Below are 17,193 nucleotides of genomic sequence, written 5' to 3'. Positions count from 1 at the left end.
CTACCACTCCTGCTGTCTCTAGAGAGTTGGAAACAGCAGGTCTGTAACATCCTTGGGATGTTTCTACAACTTGATTGGAGTCAACCTGTGGTAAATTCACATGATTTTGAAAGGCACACACCTGTCTATATAAGGTCCCACAGTTGACAGTGCATGTCAGAGCCAAAACCAAGCCATGAGGTCGAAGGAACTGTCTGTAGAGCTCCGAGACAGGATTGTGTCGAGGCACAGATCTGTGGAAAGGTACCGAAACATTTCTGCAGCATTGAAGGTCCCGAAGAACACAGTGGCATCCATCATTTTTAAATGGAAGACGTTTGAATCCACCAAGACTCTTCCTAGAGCTGGCAGCCCGGCCAAACTGAGCAATTGGGGGAGAAGTTTTGCAGGGACTGGGAGACCAGTCAGGATCGAGGGAGTGATGAACAGAGCAAAGTACATAAAGATCCTTGATGAAAACCTGCTCTGGAGTGCTCAGGACCTCGGACTTGGGCAAAGCTTCACTCTCCAACAGGACAACAACCCTAAGCACAGAGCCAAGACAACGCAGGTGAAGATTCAGGACAGGTCTCTGAATGTCCTTGAGTGGACCAGCCAGAGCCCGAACTTGAACACGATAGAACATCTCTGGAGAGACCTGAAAATAGCTGTGCAGCGACACTCCCCATCCAACCTGACAGAGCTTGTGAGGATTTGCAGAGAAGAATGGGAAACCCCCCCAAAAACAGGTGTGCCAAGCTTGTGGCATCATACCAAAGAAGATTTGAGACTGTAATTGCTGCCAACGGTGGTTCAACAAAGTACTGAGTTAAGGGTCTGGATACTTAGGTAAATGTTTATTTGTAATACATTTGCCAAAATGTATAAAAAACATTTTTTTCTTTGTCATTATGGTGTATTGTGTGTAGATTGATAAGGGGAAAAAACAATTAATTTAATCAATTTCAGAATAAGGCTGTAACGTAACAAAATGTGGAAAAAGCCAAGGTGTTTGAATACTTTCCAAATGCCCTGTATTTTCAAGTAGATTTAAGTAAAAACTGTAACTCAGGAACACTCACTGTCTTATTGGTAAACATCTCTAGATTTGGCCTTGTGTTTTAGGTTATTGTCCTGCTGAAAGTTGAATTCATCTCCCAGTGTCTGGTGGAAAGCAGGTTTTCCTCTAGGATTTTGCCTGTGCTTAGCTCCATTCCTTGAATTTTTCATCCTGAAAAACTCTCCAGTCCTTAACGATAACAAGCATACCCACAACATGATGCAACCACCACTATGCTTGAACAAATATGTAGAGTGGTACTCTGATATGTGTTGTATTGGATTTGCCCCAAACATAACACTTTGTATTCAGTACAAAAAGTGATTTTCTTAGCCACATTTTTTCCAGAATTACTTTAGAACCTTGCAAACAGGATGCATGTTTTGGAATATTTGTATTCTTTGCAGGCTTCCTTTATTTCACTCTGACAATTAGGTTAGTATTGTGGAGTAACTACAATGTTGTTGATCCATCCTCAGTTTTCTCCAATCACAGCCATTAAACTCTTTAACTGTTTAAAAGTCACCATCGACCTCATGGTGAAATCCCTGAGCGGTTTCCTTCCTTGAGTTAGGAAGACGACTGTATCTTTCAAGCGACTGGGTGCATAGATACACCATCCAAAGTTCAACAGGAAACTACCTTTCAATTTCTGTCACGCCATCTGTAACACTTCAGCGGTACCAATTGAATAAAGTCTTCAATCGATGTTCTCATGATATTTCACAGTAAACTTCCATTTTGAATCAACGATTGTGTCGTGAAAGATGTCTCCAAACAAAATGAATGCACAATAAAAGGTTTTGATATAAGACTTGATGCATTACAAGTGTTACCCGTTTGGAGTTTGGTACTAAGAGTTTTGTGAAAACAGCACCAAAGTGACTGAACATGTACAACATCAATGCCGTCACATGTTCAGAAGATGTATTGGTTAGAACCTGTAAGTAAGTAAGTCTACCTACACCTGTTGAATTCGGCGCACGTGACAAACAAACTTTGATTTGATTTGATTTTTGCCTGATGCATGTTTGTCATATACTTCAATCGATTACAGAATCTCAGGAGAACTTGTAGGAAGCCATCACCTAGGCACACACACACACTGTACATTGATACATTAGCATTCACTGATGCACTCACATACACACACACCCCGAAACACGAGTTCTCTCATATGGCTGCCTGTCTTGCAGCAATTACATGATGTGCGGTAATTGCCGGTCTCTGAAGCGGGCTCTTCAGACACACTTCAAAGAGAGAGGAGCGCATCCACGGACGCAATTAACAAGATCAACGAAGCCCAGATGAGCTGGCGGGCCCCAGCGCTCCTCTCCCCATTGTTCTCATTTTCACTCTCATTAGCGAGCACAGGGATGAGGGGGACACCTGCAGAAACACTGGAGCTGGATGGAGGGATGGTGTAGGGACGGATGGAGGGAGAGTATGCGTGTGACATAGTATGGATGCAGCTATTATAACACCACCGCAGCAGAAGGACATACGTGTTAATGATGCTCACCTAACCTGCACAAGGACACAGCCAGCTATCCAAGGATGTCAAGGCATGTAGAGAAGTGATGTAATGTGTGTGTTTGTGCGTGCGTGTGCTTGTGTGTGTGCGACACCGCTCCTTCCTCCTGATTGTGTGGACCAGTGTGCGATGCACCTGGGAGAGGATATCACCACGGCAACTGGAGCGAGGCTTTCAGTGCGCTGGGGAAAGCTGTGCTCCACAAACACACACACACACACACACACACACGCCTGCATGCATGCACGCGGACACGCACACGCACGCACGCACAACACTTAAAGCACACCGAACTTAGTGATACAATATGATACCCGCTACACATGGATATCCTGATAACTTGATGACACACACATGCGCATCTCATTCACATAGGCACAGACACATGCACTCACAGGGACGGACGCCCACGGACGGGTAGCTCAGCCAAGCCATGCATAAAAAAAAATCTGCTGACACCTAGAGGAGAGAGAGAGAGAGAGAGAGAAAGAGAGAGAGAGAGAGAGAGAGAGTGGGGGGGAGAGACAGAGAGACAGAGACAGAGACAGAGACGGACAGACAGACAGATACTGTACACAGACATACATACACACAGACATACAAGGACAGAGATGCGCAGAGACAGAGAGAGACGGGTTCCATCCTGTTCTAAAATTCAACAATAATATCATTCCTAAGCTGAAAAACCAGTGGATAGATAGACTTTTCATTTCTCCTTTTCCCTCGTGAAAACCCTCATTGCCTCTTTCTATGTTAAATGGAGTTGATCCTTATGGTTGAAGACAGGTTAGATCCATGATGATGTATCACCATTCAACCAGCTCCACTAAGTTTCCCTACGTTTCTAAAGCCCAGACAATGAACCCGCTATCGGTGCTCTGCAGGGACACATTAGATCTGCATATTGCATCTCTGCACCATCAATTCAATTTCGGCTCCCAATAAAACAAATGAAGATGTATACAATATAGGGTGTAATGCATTCACCACCACCGCCTTCACCAAAGGGGAAAACATTTAACTTATGTTGTCGTATTTTAAAAAAACTTGGATTTCCTGCAGTCTAGACGCCATTATTTTAGGTTTTATACAGATGTAGTAGGGCTAGTAAAAACGTATTGCTTAGTGATTTTAAGAGTGCCTTTCATTTGTCTCTACTGAAAGTTTAATGCTATGTGGCTCTGTGGTGTGTAGGGGTGTGCTGACTTGTGTGGCACTCAGCCAGAGTACAAATTACGGAGGGGGGGGGCTCAGCTCCCCTGAATGAGACATGAGCTCCAATGAAGGCAACAAAATTTAAACTTTTGAGGGGTCTAAATAATGACAGTTTGAGCATGATGCGCGGCGACAGCAAACCGGAGAAAGCATCCGAGCGAGCGAAACACTGCCCCTCTCTCTCAGTATGTGTAGCCAATGTATTTGATGCTGTCTGGCCAAAGGAGTATGACAGGCTGCTGTTTCGCTCGCTCAAAAACGTTCTCCGGTGAGATAGATTCAGTAGCCATTTGAAAAATTTAAGAAAAATTCTGAAACATTCTTATTTTTTATTTTTTTATTGTAAAATTTTTGGGGAAGCATTGCTTCATTTGGCATCCATGAATACATGCCACTGTGGAGGCCTAATGACAATCGGCGAATTTAAATACACTTATGGTGTCTGTAACACATGTCTTTTTCCATTCATCAAAAATGGATGCTAGAATTAACTTGCAGTTGATGAACTTGTGCAGGTAGCCTACTTTTTGAAGTGATTCGTTTGACAATCAGATGAAAACATCATGACTGGTTGGGTTCATGCCACATTAAAATGTAATACATGTTTACCGTTAAATGACATTAGGCCTATTAAGTCTATATAGAGGCTGTCCCAATGTGATGATAATTCACACTCTGTGTTCAGCATACTTTGAGAACATCACACTGTCAACCACGGTAGGACATTAATCAATCAAGATTCAGAAAAGCCTGTAGACTAGTTTTAGCATGTTGAGGTGCATTCAAAGCCATTCCTGGTAGTGGATATGGAGCTGAAGCCCGAAGATAAGCAACCTGAGAGAGAGACAAGTCAGTCATCGAGCGAGAAGGAGAGTGAGAGGGCAGAAGAAGAAAGGAGATGATTTTGATAGTGAGTACACCAGCGACTCTTTTCTTCCTGAGAGCGAGGTTAACATAGGTGAATAGTCCTTCAACGGGGACCCATAAGCAGCCGGAGGCAATGAGGACAACGAGAGTTCACCCGCCCTGGCCCCCGCCCCCGCCCCCGCCCCCATCCCTTCTGAGATGGCCAGCACGACTGCTCAACCTGTCAAGCAATGTCTAACAGGTAATGCAAAAAGAAAATATGTGAAACCTAGTCATACATACTATAGTATGTCAGCCTCCTTAAAATCAATTCGCAATCCTTTGTATATTATGAAATGTAAATGTGATGTAATGTACTGATGTTAATAACCTCTTTTGATCCCAAAAACCAGCGAATTATAAACAAAAACTCCCCCAAAAATCTAAAGCCTATTAAATATGTAATAAATATATTTTTCGACACACAAAAAAAGCAACAAAAGGAGACATGATGCAAAACAACTGTCTGAATCTCATGAAAGAGAAAACAATTAGAGAGCTATGGTTTTAAAGCCGATCTGGTACAGAAAGATGTGGAGCTGATAAGTTAGATACTGTAATAGGCTAGGGTGGAAATATTGGGTATGTTCTCTAACCCGCAGGACAACATTTTGATCATTTCAGTCAGTCATTTCTCCCCCTCACAAATCTCTCCAATTATTTAAATGTCAAGCTCAAGCGGCGAATGTCCCAAAAAATGCGACTGCATTCCAATGCATGTCTTTGTGATGTATTTATATAACAATCCAGTCTTAAATAAGGGCATAAATGAACCAGTATTCTGAGAATATGTCTCTCTTTATGTTGTGTTCAAAACAGCAAAACAGAAGAGGAGCCAGTGTCTGGCCCTGATCCTGTTCTCTCTCTGTGCCATACCCAGGCCCGACCACAGAGGACTGACTCCCAGCCAAACCCACAGGGGCCAGGGGGGCCTGGGGCATAACAGCAGGTCTTGTGAAATAACACTATCTTAAAAGAGACTTTTGTGATCTATCAAATAAGGCTGGGTCACTAGTACTGTTATAGTACTCTGGGTTTTCACAAGTCACAGTTGAAACACGGTATTAAAAGTGGGTTTGGATGAGTTTCTTCTCCTGTCTAATACATTCTGCCGGTTGAGATTTTGGTTGTCGGGTTTTGGATCAGAACTTTGTGATACAGTGTAATGGTGTATAGAGTTTCTATATACAGTACCAGTCAAAAGTTTGGACACACCTACTCATTCAAGGGTTTTTCTTTATTTTTACTATTTCATTTTTTTTACTAAAGCTGTCGTCAAGGCAAAGGGTGGCTACTTTGAAGAATCTAAAATATATTTGGATTTGTTTAACACTTTTTTGGTTACTACATGATTCCATATGTGTTATTCCACAGTTTTTTTCATAGTTATTCTACAATGTAGAAAATAGTAAAAATTAAGAAAAACCCTTGAATGAATGTGTGTCCAAACTTTTGACTGGCACTGTACATGCAAATAATCTGCTTTTAGCAGTTCTGGTTGATGTTTAAAAAGGAAGTATTTATGATGGTTGTGACACATAAAACATTGCCTGTAGATATGGCACATATATAACACAGTACACTCTTAGAAAAAAGGGTTCCAAAGGGGTTCTCTGGCTGTCACCATAGGAGAACCGTTTTTGATTCCAGGAAGAACCCTTTTTGGTTCCAGTTAGAACTCTATTGGGTTCCATGTAGAACCCTCTGTTGAACGTTTTTTTACATGGAACCCAAAAGGGTTCTACCTAGAACCAAAAAGGGTTCTTCAAAGGGTTCTCCCAAGAGGACAAAGGAAGAACAGTTTTATATTCTAGGTAGCGCCGTTTTTCTAAGAGTGTACAGTGGATCTGGACGGACTCGTCTTCAACACAGCTGAGAGAGAGGGAAAGAACACTGTGAAGGAACAGCGTGAATATGTAGGTTTTCATCACATATCCAATACTGTTATGCATCTCTATTACCATGGCCAGAGGATATAATGATTTAATCATGTCAACATGAGTGCTATTAGATGAAAATACACAGGGAACAGAACAGTGGCTGAAAATGTTCCGTCTCACCACTCCAATCAGCCTGATTGAGTGTGGCTATTGCTGGGAATGCGGAGATGTTTGGGTCACTGAACAAGGCTCTGAAAGGCTCATGAAACAAGGCTGGAAACCCATCAAATCCAGTCAGCATCAATCATACACACACAGAACATACAGGACATACAGTTCACACAAACTGCAATATATTCACATACAGCAATATTGCACAACAACACAAATATACAGAAACACAATCTCACTTGTTAAGTCTCGGTCATCATAAAACTAACAGCCAATGTTTTTAGGCTCAAAGAGAGTCAACCCAGACAAAAACATAGTTTGAGACCTAAAATTATGTGATATGTTGTAAGACGTCTCAGTCTTTACTGGTTCAGACTAGGTTTGCAAAGCTAATTGACCAAAGTTACCGGAATCTTCAGTCATTTTGGAAATGAACAGAAAATCTATGGCAATTTTTGGTAACTTTGGTAATATATGTTTGAATAACTTTAAACATTTTATTCATATATAGCATTCATTTTTTTTTACATCTGTGTCCGTATTGTCCGTGAGTTTCTAGTAGATAGACCATATGGTTCAAGAGAAAATAGCCTAATTAAGGAAAAAAGCATCTATTCAGCAATGGAATTATTTTCAATTTCCTCTGCAACTCATCCAACGATTGACTTTTTTCACAACTGCCTTCAGTTTGACGCCGAAACATTGACAACAAATTACAAATTGACCTAGTAAAATAAATAAAAGTGTGTAAAAACAATGATCATGCTGAAACCCTCATATTAAACACCAATGGTATTCACTAAGTTGATGGTTTATATTCAGGATCATGTTTTACGGCTTTGTCATTCTGTGTTTTATGTTACAATCATGTTATTTAATTATTTCATATATTTGACATGTGATAAGGCTGGAGAGAGGGCCAGAGATAATTACAGAAACGTGATAATCTGAAGTACCCCAAATGGCCAATATATGTCTTGTGATGGATTACATAAAATCCCTGAAAGATACCAACATTTTGGTAGTTTACTGATAACCTTCTACAGTTTCCAGTAATACACCCTCCCTTTGAAACCCTAGTCCAGACAGATGTAGAAAAACAGTCCAACCCACAGGACAGATGTGTGTGAATGTGTGTGCGTTTGTCCATTTGTGTTTGTGTGTGCCTATGTGTGTTTTTGTATGTGTGTGTTAGGGAGTGTACTGGAGCAGAGTTGAGTGGTAACGGGGCCAGCAGACAGACAGACAGCGCGCCCAGGCTTTAACAGGGCCTAGGTAATTATGGTCAACCACACTCTCCACCATCCCTAGTATTTATAGTCCTACGACACAGACTGGGGCCATTGGGTGCATTTCCCCCTCAAATTCCAACACATAGGGAATATTTTTTTTATGTAAACAAATGATATTTTAAATACTGTGTTAGTGTGTTGTACGTGTGTGTGCAAGCTTGTGTACACACTGCTGCGCGTGTGTGTGTGTGTGTGTGTCTTTGTCTGACTATCAAAGCAGTGGACTCAATGTACCAGTCCAGTGACATTCCACTACAACAACATCAGCAGCAGCGGTCTTCATCAGCAGCAGCAGTCTTCGTCACAGCTGCTGTTCTTTTGAGGACACCCATTGATCGTCCCAGAGTGTCACTCACGCTAACTAGGGTCGACAGAACTCATCAAAGAAACATGGCGGTCACAGCAGGTCTAAATCAATGGGCAGGCAGGCAGTCCACAAGCCACAAACCCTTGTAGGTCCATTGCTCCAGACCTGCAACCTGCAGCCTGCAGCCCTGGAGCCCTGGAGCCTATAGGGCTGTGTCACATCACCTCAACCCGCAGTCACTATAAGGACCCACTGGAGTGGAAGGGGAAAAGACAGAGGAGTTCATTTGAAGTGAAAAGAGGGACAGGGATGAAAGATGGAAGTGGACCGGTTTCTGAAGCCTTTTAAAGAGCGTTTCAGTGTCAGGATGTGGCCCATGTCTCTCTGTCTCGCTCCTGTGTGGTAGGGAAGAGGCAGGCAGTTAGGCAACATGTGCGGCACAAACGACGGAAGTATAAAATGTACAGGATATCCTGTCCCAATGAAAATCGACCACAGAGGAAAGACGTGTGTGTGTACGGTGGGAATCAATGTGAGGGGATGTTGGCAAGGAATCGGGGTTCATGAGGGGGGTAATATGATGGAGTGGGACCTCACATGTGAACGAGGGGTGTTTAGGGAAGGGTGGGCGGCTCATATGTGAGCAGGATGTGAAGGATGGGGGACACAGTAGCTTTGGGGACTGAACATGTGAACAAGGTTATAGGACTTGGGTAAGGATAGGTGAGGTGGAGCGGTTGGAGGGCTGGATAGGGGGGACTCTATCTCTCTCTCTCCCGCCATCTGTTGGGTGTTGAGGGGGGGGGGGGGGTATTAGGGTCTTTGATAAATACAGTGGCAGCTGTGATCAAGATGGAAACGTATGTACAGTATACATGTGCCCACCACATGCTGGCCAGCATTGGCCACAGGTGTTTGACATAAATGTCACAGCCAAACGGGATATTATACCTCCTGCTCACAAAGGGTTCTAGTAAATGATCTATGACATAGCCAATTTAACATTTTACAAAGCATTTATGTGCTCTAACAATGCACTAAAAAGGCTGAAATGTTAGATAAATGCGCTGTAGGAAATACAGAGGTCTGTCTTAAAGACGCTCATTCCAACACAGGCAGCAGGAAGAAAATGATAAAGCCTCTGACAATAAGGGTTCTGAGCCTCCTCTGCTGGTGCTGTTTACACTCTGTGAGTCCTGTGGGGTAATTTGGGGAGAGGAAGAGAGACAGAGAGATACACAGAGAAAGCAAAACTAGCAAATGACTGTCAGGAGGCAGCCTGTCTCCTTCAATGTTAGGTGTTGTGCTGACAAACACACACACACACAAAGGTGCAAACGCATTGCATGCACAGACACGTCACCCCATTTACAGTGATTTGGGCAATAAATGTAAAAATGGCTCCTGGCACCACAAAGTTGTATAGATCTGAGAGAGCATGGCAATAGCTGCCCCTTGCCCTCGGATAAGCTAGCTTAACCCTGAAATGACCCCGGATTCGGGGCAGAGGGACACATTTGAATTAGGCATAGTCAAAGTGTAGCCTGTATGAGGATCTCTCACTCCATCCATCACCCAGGCAGGCAGGACAGAGAAGGACTCATCCAGAGGTCAGGGCCACCACAAGGTGTTCCGCTCCCTGCCTGTCTGCCAGGGGGACGTGCCACACTGGTTCCATACTGGTGCTTAGGATTGGCTCTGGTTCAGTTCCTCAGGTCCACACTAAAACACTGAGACACTGAGACAGCCTGGGGTCAATATTTACTGTCAACCAGGCGTGAGTTTGGCTCGACATCCCTTTACTTTATACTTGATGTTATTGGGGAAAGAGGGAGGGAGGTTATGGAATAAAACCAGTTTATTCCCCCAGTGTGTACACACACACACACACACACAGGCACGCAGGCACGCAGGCACGCACGCACGCACGCACGCAGGCACGCAGGCACGCAGGCACGCACGCACGCACGCACGCACGCACGCACACACACACACACACACACACACACACACACACACACACACAGTCTTGTACAGTTATCTTGTGGGGACATACAATTCAGTCCCATTCAAAATCCTATTTTCCCTAACCCCTAACCCTAAACCTAACCCTAATCCTAACCCGTACTCTTACCCTAACCCTAACCTTAACCCTAACCCTAACACTAACCCTAACCCTAACCCTAACCCTAACCCTAACCCTAACCCTAACCCTAACCCTAACCCTAACCCTAACCCTACAACTAACCCTAGCTCCTAACCTTAATATTTAACTTAATTCTAACCCTAACACTAATTCTAACCTTAACCCTAAACCCCCTAGAAATAGCATTTGACCTTGTGGGGACTAACAAAATGTCCCCAGCTGGTCAACTTTTTGTTCGTTTACTATTCTTGTAGGTACTTCTGGTCCCCACAAGAATAGTTAAACACGTCCACACACACACACACACACACACACACACACACACACACACACACACACACACACACACACACACACACACACACACACACACACACACACACACACACACACACACACACACACACACACACACCTACACACACACACACACACACACACACACACACACACACACACACCTCAGGCTCCATCCCGGGACAGTGTCTGGGGAACAGCCTGATGTGAGAGGGGTGTAAGAGGAACTGTGGGGAGTGGGGTTAAGGTGGGGGTGGTGGTCACTGGAAGGGGTAGAGGATAATCATCCAGTCTCCTTCTGTTTGTTTTCCTGGACACGGCAGGATCGTCTCGGCTGCCCGTTCGTCTTTTGGATCGGCACTCAAGCCTGACCCGGTCTGCTCTAACACCCACTCCTGCTCCTACCTCACCACCCATGTACACACACACACACACACACACACACACACACACACACACACACACACACACACACACACACACACACACACACACACACACACACACACACACACACACACACACACACACACACACACACACACACACACACACACACACACACACACACACACACACACACACACACACACACACACACACACACACACACACACATCTCTATACACGCTCCTGCTTGCACATCACAGCCTGGGCTGAGCAGCACTCGCATCACCGTCTACTGGTCTCAGTCAACACCACAGTGATGCGCTTCAGCTACTGTATCACCACTAACTGACTTCAGGCAGGAGGAATACCAGCCCCGTGTACCAGGGTCTGCGTCCCAAATGGCAACCTATTCCCAACGTAGGCCACTACTTTTGTCCAGGGTCCATAGGGCACGGGCTAAAAGTAGTGCACTATGTAGAGAATAGGGTGCCATTTGGGACGCATACCCGGTCTGTATCAATACCACAGAAAAACAGAATAACACCTCAGAGAAGACCACAAAGTAATGTCAGTCATGTGGAACCCGTGCTATGTCTGTGGCTATACCATCACAGGGCTAGCCTGACTATGGCTCTACCATAGTATTTTTTAAACAGACATATCCTCTGATCTGACGGAATGGCTGATTGTTGACACTAAACTTCTCCGGAACTCTTGTCATAAACATACTAAAATAGGATGGTCGTAGTCGTTTTCCCCTAAAGTCTCTCTCTTGTCCTCTTCCCTCACCTCTCCTTCTCTCCTGTCCTATCCTCTCATCTTTATCTCAGGCCTGGTTTGGAGATCAAGCATCTTGACCATTCTTCACTCTCACATCAATGCTACTCTGTAAGTAAGGGAAGCAAGCAGGACAAGAAGACTTTGTCCTGATTCATTTTGGATACTGCTTCAAATCAGGGCTTGTGAATGCAGAGAAAGCCGCCCCCCAGAAAACATAAATAAGGCCCGAAAGACCCAGCACGCTGCCACGATTATTCCTCAGGCTGTTTGCTGTGTTTCCAACCATCTCTCTCTCTCTCTCTCTCTCTCTCTCTCTCTCTCTCTCTCTCTCTCTCTCTCTCTCTCTCTCTCTCTCTCTCTCTCTCTCTCTCTCTCTCTCTCTCTCTCTCTCTCTCTCTCTCTCTCTCTCTCTCTCTCTCTCTCTCTCTCTCTCTCTCTCTCTCTCTCTCTCTGTCTCTCTCTCTCCCTCTCTCTCTCTCTTTATCTCTCTCTCTCTCTCATTCTCTCTCTCTCAGCAGAGACAAGTGCCACTGCACGCCTCATCACGTCCCATCAGCCCATTCCCCGACAGAGGAGAGGAAACGACAAACAGCCTTCATCAACCATCCTCCCCTGTGCCATCCCTCTACCCCCCCCGTGCCATCCTATTACCCCCACTCCTCAGTGTCATCCTTCTACCCCCCCCCCCCTCCTCTGTGTCATCCTTCTATCCCCCCTTCCCTGTGTCATCCTTCCATCCCCCCTCTGACATTAAGGCTCTGTGTTTTACTTGTTTTATCATTCGTTCTTTCTTTCCCATCATTATTCCCCTGCTTTTATCCCTCCTCTCCTCCTCTAATTAGCCCCTCGTTCCTTTCATTTCTCCCTGCTCCTTTCCTCCACCTGTGAGAGCGACGCGAAGAAGTAGAGAAAAAGAGGAAGGAAAGATGAAGAAGGATGGAATAGGGAGGGAAAAAATGAAAGATGAAAACGGCAACGGCGCGAGTGGCGGAGCGTTCTGGAATGCTGCGTCTGAGGGGAGGATGAAGGCGCATGTCACGTCTCATCTCTTCTCTCGACACACACACACACACACACACCCCCCCCCCCGACCGCAGCGCAGAGACACACAGTCCCCTGCACCCCGCCACGGCACTGCCGAGCTCCATCTTTGAAGAGAAGAAAGTGCAGGGGAAATAAAAGAGAAAAGAGAAGAACAAGCAAGAAGAAGCCACCGTGTTGGATGTTTCATTTTGACCCATATTTGTCCCTGCGCATAATTCAAACAGACAGTGATGAGCCCACCACAGCTGACATTAGGCAGAAACGCCTGTGTGTGTGTGTATGTCTGAATCCTGTTAAGTGACGATGCCTAAGAGCATGCATACACTTTCAACACAGCATGCAGGTGGCATGAACTGAATATAACGTATAAATATATGAAATATTTGAACTGGCAAAAGAGTAGCGATATAGTATGTGAACATAAGGTTCAAAGATATGTTCTTCTTTCCCCTCTACATTCTTAGGTTCCAAGTGGAACCATTTTTGGTTCCAGGAAGAACCCTTTTGGGTTCCATGTATAACCCTCTGTGGAAAGGGTTGTATGTGGAACACAAAATGATTTTTACCAGTAACCAAAAGGGTTCTACCTGGAAGAAAAAAGGGTTCTTCAAGGGGACAACTGAAGAACCCATTTGGGTTCTAGAAGGCACCATTTTTTTTCTAAGAGTGTATCTCTCTACCCTTATCTCCTCTTTCCTTCCCTCTCCTTCATTCCATTATACTCGTCTCTATCTCTATGTCTGTCTTTCACTTCCTTTCGCTCTGTCTGCCCCCTCACTCCCCCCCATTTCCAGCCTGGCCATGGTCTGCTTTAGGTCAGCACCCAGACTTGGCCGGCTGTCGTTGCGCCATCATTCCAGGGATGTTTTTGTGCGTCGGGAGGGGGAGGTTGGCTCCGAGCCCAAGTGTGTGGTCAGGATATGTTTACTTCTGTCTGTCTGTCTGGGCCTGGAGCCCTGGAGGCTGCAAGGTGGAGCCTGAGGCCTGGAACGCTTTGGAACTGCATCCTGGACTGGCCCCAGCCCACGGGGGCAGAATCTTTAGCCTGGCATGGGACCATGCACGCAGCACAGAGGGGGACAGAGGGAGACAGGGATGGGGAGGAGGGGAATTTAGGAGAGAGAGAGAGCAGGACAAGGGCAGGACCTGCAGACCTCTTAGTCAAGACCTGCCATAGGCATCCGCAACTCTCTCTAACTTTTGATTTGTTTAAGCCCAACACAACCTATCCACTCATCTCGCCCGCTATGCAGTAGTTACCACTCTCACAAGATGCACTGTGTCAGACTTTTTTGTGTTTTCAGTAAAACAAGGCCATCTTGCCACTTCAGAAACTGTTGTCTCCTCTAGTCTGATTGAATGTCTATACGTTGGAATTTAATCTTGTCGTGTGCGAGATATGTTCAACACCAGATAATCCACCCACCAAGAGGAAGAGAGTTGAATAGCGCTCGGCGCAGAACATGACAAACAAAGTGATCTGCCTTTTGTTTCCCGTACACCATGAATATACATGAGGGCCTGGGAGAGGAGAGGGCCCTTCTCAACGGAACATGTTGAACAATGGAATTACTCTGACACATCCACCGCAAGGCTGGGATTAAAGATATGATGGAGAAAAAGGAGAGGAAGAGAGGGAAGAGAGGGGAAGAGGGGAAGAGACAAGTGAAAAAGAACAGCATCTCTGCTTATCTATGGAGAAGCCAAGGCTTCAGGGAGAGAAAGGGGGGAGAGGGGAGGGGAGGGGAGGGGAGGGGAGGGAGGGAGGGAGGGAGGGAGGGAGGGAGGGAGGGAGGGAAGGAGAAAGCTGGTCGTCAATCTGATATATTTAATTTATTTTGCTGTTAGTGAATCATCAAGGGGATGATCCAACAGTGGATCAAAAGAACGAGCAAAGAAATGAAGAAAATAGAGATTAACACTGCAGAACAAAGGAGATTCTCTCTTTCTCACTCTCTCTCTCCCTTTCTCTCGTTCACTTTCTCTCTCTCTCTCTCTCTCTCTCTCTTTTTCGCTCTCTCTCCCGCTCTGTCCCTCTGCCCCCTCTCTCTCTCTCTCTCTCTCTCTCTCTCTCTCTCTCTCTCTCTCTCTCTCTCTCTCTCTCTCTCTCTCTCTCTCTCTCTCTCTCTCTCTCTCTCTCTCTCTCTCTCGCTCTCTCTCTCTCTCTCTTCATCTCTCCATCCCTATTTCTCTCTCTCTGTACCTCTGCCCCTCTCTCTCTTTTTTCTCTTACCCCCACTCCCTCGCTGTCCCTCTCAGAGAAGAAAGGTCTATGTCAATATGAAAAACATTTGGGTCTCTGAGTCCAGGGGCCAAACACGTCAAACTATTGCATAAGCCAACACAGACGAAGCTTCAGGTGGACATGGGCAGAAGAGCCTTTCTTTCCTCGTCTGGAGTCCTTGAGAATATTGTGACCGAACAAGGACAGTACTATAAAAGTTAACTAGTGTGTTCTGTTTTTACTGTCATAGAGAAAGGCAGTGGAGGGGAAACATCAAGTCCTTTATGTGAAGTGTGTAAAGTGTGCTGCGTCTCACTGCTTGGGAAGAGCATGGCCGACTGCCTTTCCAAACTCTTTCCACCCCTCCCTCCGTCTGCCTAGCTTAGTCGATTCTTTCTATTTGCTTATTCTCCACCGCTTCTTAGCTGCACCTCCAGGGTCCTTGGGCGGAATGGTAAGCCTGGTGACTTCAATAACTTCAGTTTCCCTGCCACTGCTGTGAAACTCCATTCGGATGATGAAACTGCAGTGTGACTGTGTCTGCGGTTCACTGTGGGAAACTTGTCTATCTGTGGCTCTCTCCCAGGCTGAGCTGGAGAGAGAGGCCGTTGCTGCGTTACCACGGTGATGAAACCGTCTGCAAAAGTGCCTTTTAGCCCCGTACATCTCCTCATAGGGATGTATTGTGACTGTCATCGCCACTGTGTGAGACTGACACATACCCTTCTCTGTATGTGTGTGTGTGTGTGTGTCATGCACACACTCCTCACTTCTCCAAACATTATGAACACCTTACTAATATTGAGTTGCACTCCCTCCTTTTGCCTTCAGAACAGACTATATTCGTCGGGCCATGGACTCTACAAGGTGTCAAAAGCTGGCTGGATGTCCTTTGGGTGGTGGACCAATGTCTCATATTTCTCAAGGCTTAAAAATCGTTCTTATGGTATAGTAGCAGATGTATTCCACCTATGTGTGTGACAGGTGTCAAAGTTCATTTAGTGGCACTATTATCGTAATGACAGACAGGTGTCAAAATAGATTTTGTATGTTCCCTTACATTGGAATTCGTTTTTAGTCATCTGAATTTGCAGGAAACAGAGCACACAGCCAAGCGAGAGAGGGTTTAGCAGTTTAGCACCCAAGACCAGGCAGACTTCCACAGATCCATCCTTGTCTGAGGTGATGCAAGACTTGAGACAAATGTTTTGTTTGTTCAACAATGAACGGCTATCTTTCAGCTTGCTGCCTGCCAACACACGCACATGCGCACACAAACGCATACACTCACACACAAGCATGCAGGGTCATGCAGGCGCATACACACACACACACGCACGCACGCACGCACGCACGCACGCACGCACACACACACACACACACACACACACATTTGCTTATTATCCTTGTGGGGACCAAACAATTGATTACTAGGGGTATGCTGAGTACTCGGACAAAACAAGTATTATAAACGATATGGCAAATTTTCCGAATACGATTATGACACAAGTATTTTTTGTCATTATCCGGTGATGGAAAAAATATATATTTTCAGCTGCCAGTACTCATCTCTCACTCAAACAGGGAAGTGCTGTGTGCTCCCTACAACTATTGGCTAGTTCTTCAGTCTGTAAAGAAACGGGTGGGGTATCGGTTGAGCCTGCTGCAACGATTGGATTAGAACAAGCATCTCTCTGTCTGCTGTCATTTCCCCAGACAGGCGCACACGTGGCTGTTTCACTCAGTCACTCATCTCAGGGCACAAGTCTCCCCTTCTCCAAAAATCATGCATAAATCAGAATCCGTAGCTAGTCATTGTTGTTCAATCTAGTTATTTCCTGTCGACTTTGCTAATGATGTTTTTGTCTGTCTACTTGGTGTTGTTTTGTAGACCTACTTTGTCTGTTCATGTATACTGAGCAAAATATAAACACAACATTTAAAGTGTTGGTCCCATGTTTCCTGAGA

The sequence above is a fragment of the Salvelinus alpinus genome, chromosome 4 (assembly GCF_045679555.1).
Source record: "Salvelinus alpinus chromosome 4, SLU_Salpinus.1, whole genome shotgun sequence".
Lineage (NCBI taxonomy): Eukaryota > Metazoa > Chordata > Actinopteri > Salmoniformes > Salmonidae > Salvelinus > Salvelinus alpinus.
This window is presented reverse-complemented; position numbering follows the sequence as displayed.